Here is a 7,500-nt window from a genome sequence, read left to right as displayed (position 1 = left end):
AAAGGTAATATTCAGGCTGGTAAAAGAAAGAATTATCTACCCGGGGCTTCCTCCTTCCCCTGGCAGGCGCCATGTCCCACGCTGCAGGTTCTGTGCCTGCGCAGTACGCTCCGGACAACATGGACTTGATTGACAGTGACGCGTGCGCAGGCGCAGTAGAGGTCGGCTTCTGGACATGACTGGGAGATGGCGCCTGAGAGTGGAGCTGCGGCATGGATATTACCTTGAAAGGACAACTGAAGTGAGAGGAATATGTGGCTGCCAAACGTCAGTAGTGTCTGAATCACAACCCTGAAACCAGCATGCAGCTAATCCAGTCACACTTCAGTCAGAGCACCTGATCTGCTGCATGCTTGTTCAGGGGCTGTGGCTAAGGACTCATTCACGCTACTTTTCTGAGCACTTTGTGATTTTAAAAGCTCTTCCTAATGTTATGTGTGTTTTTTTCTTTGAATTCTCCGGGATGGGAGCTGACCTCTTGCTAATGTGTGTAGTGTAGTGTGTATGTGTAGTGTGTGTGTGTTTTTTTTTTTTCTTTGAATTTTCCCTAGCATGGAAGCTGACCTCTTGCTAATGTATGTGTGTACAGTGTGGTGTGTGTACAGTGTGGTGTGTGTACAGTGTGGTGTGTGTGTGTGTCTTTTTTCTTAGTGATGTGGCATTCTTTCACGTGTAATGTGGACCTTAGCCTAAAAAAACAAACCTAATGTTCAGAAGCTATTGTCACAAGCCGTCACTAACCGTGTTCTCTTACCACTTCTGCTGATTTATGGTTTATTTTCCCCTATAGGTGCTCCGGGACATTTTAGGAGATACTAGCAAATAAAGGTGAGCTGCTTGTGCGATCATTCCGAAATGTTTCTGCATGTTTCATTTATTTACTTGGGGCTTCTTCCAGCCGTCTGTAGGTTCCTCTGTTCCATTGTCTCCCCAATTAAAGTCTGACCTGCACGGCTCCACGCCCCCCCCCCCCCCCCCCTCCATGGCGCATGCATGGTCCTGGCCATGTGTCTCCTCAATCACGCTCTCATTGTTGTCTGCAAGGAGTTTGTATGTTCTCCCCGTGTCTGTGTGGGTTTCTTCCGCATACTCTGGTTTCCTCCCACATCCCAATAACAAACAGATAAGTTAATTGGCTTTCCCCTAAATTGGCCCTACACTACGATACATGCACTACACGATATATCCATAGACATATGACTGTGGTAGAATTAGAGTACGAGCCCTTCTGAGAGACATTTCAGTGACAATATACTCTGTACAGCGCTGCAGAATACGTCACCGCTCTATAAATACTATGATCTCTGTATTATAGGCCCAGCTAATACAGCGCTATACCCCACTCTATATACACACCATGATCTCTGTATTATAGGCCCAGCTAATACAGCGCTATACCCCACTCTATATACACACCATGATCTCTGTATTATAGGCCCAACTAATACAGCGCTATACCCCACTCTATATACACACCATGATCTCTGTATTATAGACCCAGCTAATACAGCGCTATACCCCACTCTATATACACACCATGATCTCTGTATTATAGGCCCAGCTAATACAGCGCTATACCCCGCTCTATATACACACCATGATCTCTGTATTATAGGCCCAGCTAATACAGCGCTATACCCCACTCTATATACACACCATGATCTCTGTATTATAGGCCCAGCTAATACAGCGCTATACCCCACTCTATATACACACCATGATCTCTGTATTATAGGCCCAACTAATACAGCGCTATACCCCACTCTATATACACACCATGATCTCTGTATTATAGACCCAGCTAATACAGCGCTATACCCCACTCTATATACACACCATGATCTCTGTATTATAGGCCCAGCTAATACAGCGCTATACCCCGCTCTATATACACACCATGATCTCTGTATTATAGGCCCAGCTAATACAGCGCTATACCCCACTCTATATACACACCATGATCTCTGTATTATAGGCACAGCTAATACAGCGCTATACCCCACTCTATATACACACCATGATCTCTGTATTATAGGCCCAACTAATACAGCGCTATACCCCACTCTATATACACACCATGATCTCTGTATTATAGGCCCAGCTAATACAGCGCTATACCCCACTCTATATACACACCATGATCTCTGTATTATAGGCCCAGCTAATACAGCGCTATATCCCGCTCTATATACACACCATGATCTCTGTATTATAGGCCCAGCTAATACAGCGCTATACCCCACTCTATATACACACCATGATCTCTGTATTATAGGCACAGCTAATACAGCGCTATACCCCACTCTATATACATACCATGATCTTTGTATTATAGGCCCAGCTAATACAGCACTATACCCCACTCTATATACACACCATGATCTCTGTATTATAGGCCCAGCTAATACAGCGCTATATCCCACTCTATATACACACCATGATCTCTGTATTATAGGCCAGCTAATACAGCGCTATACTCCACTCTATATACACACCATGATCTCTGTATTATAGGCCCAGCTAATACAGCGCTATACCCCACTCTATATACACACCATGATCTCTGTATTATAGACCCAGCTAATACAGCGCTATACCCCACTCTATATACACACCATGATCTCTGTATTATAGGCCCAGCTAATACAGCGCTATACCCCACTCTATATACACACCATGATCTCTGTATTATAGGCCCAGCTAATACAGCGCTATACCCCACTCTATATACACACCATGGTCTCTGTATTATAGGCCCAGCTAATACAGTGCTATACCCCACTCTATATACACACCATGATCTCTGTATAATAGGTCCAGCTAATACAGCGCTATACCCCACTCTATATACACACCATGCTCTCTGTATTATAGGCCAGCTAATATAGCGCTATACCCCCCTCTATATACACACCATGATCTCTGTATTATAGGCCAGCTAATACAGCACTATACCCCACTCTATATACACACCATGATCTCTGTATTATAGGCCCAGCTAATACAGCGCTATACCCCACTCTATATACACACCATGATCTCTGTATTATAGGCACAGCTAATACAGCGCTATACCCCACTCTATATACACACCATGATCTCTGTATTATAGGCCCAGCTAATACAGCGCTATACCCCACTCTATATACACACCATGATCTCTGTATTATAGGCACAGCTAATACAGCGCTATACCCCACTCTATATACACACCATGATCTCTGTATTATAGGCCCAGCTAATACAGCGCTATACCCCACTCTATATACACACCATGATCTCTGTATTATAGGCACAGCTAATACAGCGCTATACCCCACTCTATATACACACCATGATCTCTGTATTATAGGCCCAGCTAATACAGTGCTATACCCCACTCTATATACACACCATGATCTCTGTATTATAGGCCCAGCTAATACAGCTCTATACCCCACTTTATATACACACCATGATCTCTGTATTATAGGCCCAGCTAATACAGCGCTATACCCCTCTCTATATACACACCATGATCTCTGTATTATAGGCCCAGCTAATACAGCGCTATACCTCACTCTATATACACACCATGATCTCTGTATTATAGGCCAGCTAATATAGCGCTATACCCCCCTCTATATACACACCATGATCTCTGTATTATAGGCCAGCTAATACAGCACTATACCCCACTCTATATACACACCATGATCTCTGTATTATAGGCCCAGCTAATACAGCACTATACCCCACTCTATATATACACCATGATCTCTGTATTATAGGCCAGCTAATACAGCGCTATACCCCACTCTATATACACACCATGATCTCTGTATTATAGGCCCAGCTAATACAGCGCTATACCTCACTCTATATACACACCATGATCTCTGTATTATAGGCACAGCTAATACAGCACTATACCCCACTCTATATACACACCATGATCTCTGTATTATAGGCCCAGCTAATACAGCGCTATACCTCACTCTATATACACACCATGATCTCTGTATTATAGGCACAGCTAATACAGCACTATACCCCACTCTATATACACACCATGATCTCTGTATTATAGGCCCAGCTAATACAGCGCTATACCTCACTCTATATACACACCATGATCTCTGTATTATAGGCACAGCTAATACAGCGCTATACCCCACTCTATATACACACCATGATCTCTGTATTATAGGCCCAGCTAATACAGCGCTATACCCCACTCTATATACATACCATGATCTCTGTATTATAGGCCCAGCTAATACAGCGCTATACCCCACTCTATATACATACCATGATCTCTGTATTATAGGCCAGCTAATACAGCACTATACCCCACTCTATATACACACCATGATCTCTGTATTATAGGCCAGCTAATACAGCACTATACCCCACTCTATATACACACCATGATCTCTGTATTATAGGCACAGCTAATACAGCGCTATACCCCACTCTATATACACACCATGATCTCTGTATTATAGGCCCAGCTAATACAGCGCTATACCCCACTCTATATACACACCATGATCTCTGTATTATAGGCACAGCTAATACAGCGCTATACCCCACTCTATATACACACCATGATCTCTGTATTATAGGCCCAGCTAATACAGCGCTATACCCCACTCTATATACACACCATGATCTCTGTATTATAGGCCCAGCTAATACAGCTCTATACCCCACTTTATATACACACCATGATCTCTGTATTATAGGCCCAGCTAATACAGCGCTATACCCCTCTCTATATACACACCATGATCTCTGTATTATAGGCCCAGCTAATACAGCGCTATACCTCACTCTATATACACACCATGATCTCTGTATTATAGGCCCAGCTAATACAGCGCTATACCCCACTCTATATACATACCATGATCTCTGTATTATAGGCCCAGCTAATACAGCGCTATACCTCACTCTATATACACACCATGATCTCTGTATTATAGGCCCAGCTAATACAGCGCTATACCCCACTCTATATACACACCATGATCTCTGTATTATAGGCCCAGCTAATACAGCGCTATACACCACTCTATATACACACACCATGATCTCTGTATTATAGGCCCAGCTAATACAGCGCTATACCCCACTCTATATACACACCATGATCTCTGTATTATAGGCCAGCTAATACAGCGCTATACCCCACTCTATATATACACACCATGATCTCTGTATTATAGGCCAGCTAATACAGTGCTATACCCCACTCTATATACACACCATGATCTCTGTATTATAGGCCAGCTAATACAGCACTATACCCCACTCTATATACACACCATGATCTCTGTATTATAGGCCCAGCTAATACAGCGCTATACCCCACTCTATATACACACCATGATCTCTGTATTATAGGCCCAGCTAATACAGCGCTATACCCCACTCTATATACACACCATGATCTCTGTATTATAGGCCCAGCTAATACAGCGCTATACCCCTCTCTATATACACACCATGGTCTCTGTATTATAGGCCCAGCTAATACAGCGCTATACCCCACTCTATATACACACCATGATCTCTGTATTATAGGCCCAGCTAATACAGCGCTATACCCCACTCTATATACACACCATGATCTCTGTATTATAGGCCAGCTAATACAGCACTATACCCCACTCTATATACACACCATGATCTCTGTATTATAGGCCCAGCTAATACAGCGCTATACCCCTCTCTATATACACACCATGATCTCTGTATTATAGGCCAGCTAATACAGCACTACACCCCACTCTATATACACACCATAATCTCTGTATTATAGGCCCAGCTAATACAGCGCTATACCCCACTCTATATACACACCATGATCTCTGTATTATAGGCACAGCTAATACAGCGCTATACCCCACTCTATATACACACCATGATCTCTGTATTATAGGCCCAGCTAATACAGCACTATACCCCACTCTATATACACACCATGATCTCTGTATTATAGGCCCAGCTAATATAGCGCTATCTTTGGCACTCACATGGGGGAGTATGGGAAATATGTGCTAATGTCCTGTCTTACTAGTCAGATTTTCTATTTGAGGAATTGGCACACATAAGAATATAGAGAATGGAAGATCTGGTATAGGAGTGGTGTGAGCGCAGGATCTTATAGATTGGATTTGGTGCGCCCTGTGCTTGGTGGGCTGGACGGCCAGCCGCGTTGTGCTTGGTGGGCTGGACGGCCGGCCGCGTTGTGCTTGGTGGGCTGGACGGCCGGCCGCGTTGTGCTTGGTGGGCTGGACGGCCGGCCGCGTTGTGCTTGGTGGGCTGGACGGCCGGCCGCGTTGTGCTTGGTGGGCTGGACGGCCGGCCGCGTTGTGCTTGGTGGGCTGGACGGCCGGCCGCGTTGTGCTTGGTGGGCTGGACGGCCGGCCGCGTTGTGCTTGGTGGGCTGGACGGCCGGCCGCGTTGTGCTTGGTGGGCTGGACGGCCGGCCGCGTTGTGCTTGGTGGGCTGAACGGCCGGCCGCGTTGTGCTTGGTGGGCTGAACGGCCGGCCGCGTTGTGCTTGGTGGGCTGGACGGCCGGCCGCGTTGTGCTTGGTGGGCTGGCCGGCCGCGTTGTGCTTGGTGGGCTGGACGGCCGGCCGCGTTGTGCTTGGTGGGCTGGCCGGCCGCGTTGTACTTGGTGGGCTGGCCGGCCGCGTTGTGCTTGGTGGGCTGGACGGCCGGCCGCGTTGTACTTGGTGGGCTGGACGGCCGCGTTGTGCTTGGTGGGCTGGACGGCCGGCCGCGTTGTACTTGGTGGGCTGGCCGGCCGCGTTGTGCTTGGTGGGCTGGACGGCCGGCCGCGTTGTACTTGGTGGGCTGGCCGGCCGCGTTGTGCTTGGTGGGCTGGACGGCCGGCCGCGTTGTACTTGGTGGGCTGGCCGGCCGCGTTGTGCTTGGTGGGCTGGACGGCCGGCCGCGTTGTACTTGGTGGGCTGGACGGCCGGCCGCGTTGTACTTGGTGGGCTGGACGGCCGGCCGCGTTGTACTTGGTGGGCTGGACGGCCGGCCGCGTTGTACTTGGTGGGCTGGACGGCCGGCCGCGTTGTACTTGGTGGGCTGGACGGCCGGCCGCGTTGTGCTTGGTGGGCTGGACGGCCAGCCGCGTTGTGCTTGGTGGGCTGGACGGCCGGCCGCGTTGTGCTTGGTGGGCTGGACGGCCGGCCGCGTTGTACTTGGTGGGCTGGCCGGCCGGCCGCGTTGTGCTTGGTGGGCTGGACGGCCAGCCGCGTTGTGCTTGGTGGGCTGGACGGCCGGCCGCGTTGTGCTTGATGGGCTGGACGGCCGGCCGCGTTGTGCTTGGTGGGCTGGACGGCCGGCCGCGTTGTGCTTGGTGGGCTGGACGGCCGGCCGCGTTGTGCTTGGTTGGCTGGATGGCCGGCCGCGTTGTTCTTGGTGGGCTGGACGGCCATTCCAGATATTCCACACTGTGATGTCACTGACTGATATCATTGCAGACAGTTCCGGAGATG

The 7,500-nt window shown here is 48.1% G+C and overlaps 1 long non-coding RNA gene across 1 annotated transcript in view; it reads left to right on the top strand.

Annotated features, from left to right (window-relative positions):
- LOC137533390 (uncharacterized) overlaps positions 1-7,500 on the top strand; it is a 37,703-nt gene extending 30,203 nt beyond the window's left edge. Inside the window, exons 3-4 of the long non-coding RNA XR_011024184.1 lie at positions 791-828; positions 7,486-7,500. This is a non-coding gene — a long non-coding RNA (uncharacterized lncRNA). The remainder of the gene's footprint in view (positions 1-790; positions 829-7,485) is intronic.

This window comes from Hyperolius riggenbachi, chromosome 9 (assembly GCF_040937935.1).
Source record: "Hyperolius riggenbachi isolate aHypRig1 chromosome 9, aHypRig1.pri, whole genome shotgun sequence".
Taxonomy (NCBI): domain Eukaryota; kingdom Metazoa; phylum Chordata; class Amphibia; order Anura; family Hyperoliidae; genus Hyperolius; species Hyperolius riggenbachi.
Note: the sequence above shows the minus strand (reverse complement) of the source record. Positions and strands in the feature narration are given on the sequence as shown.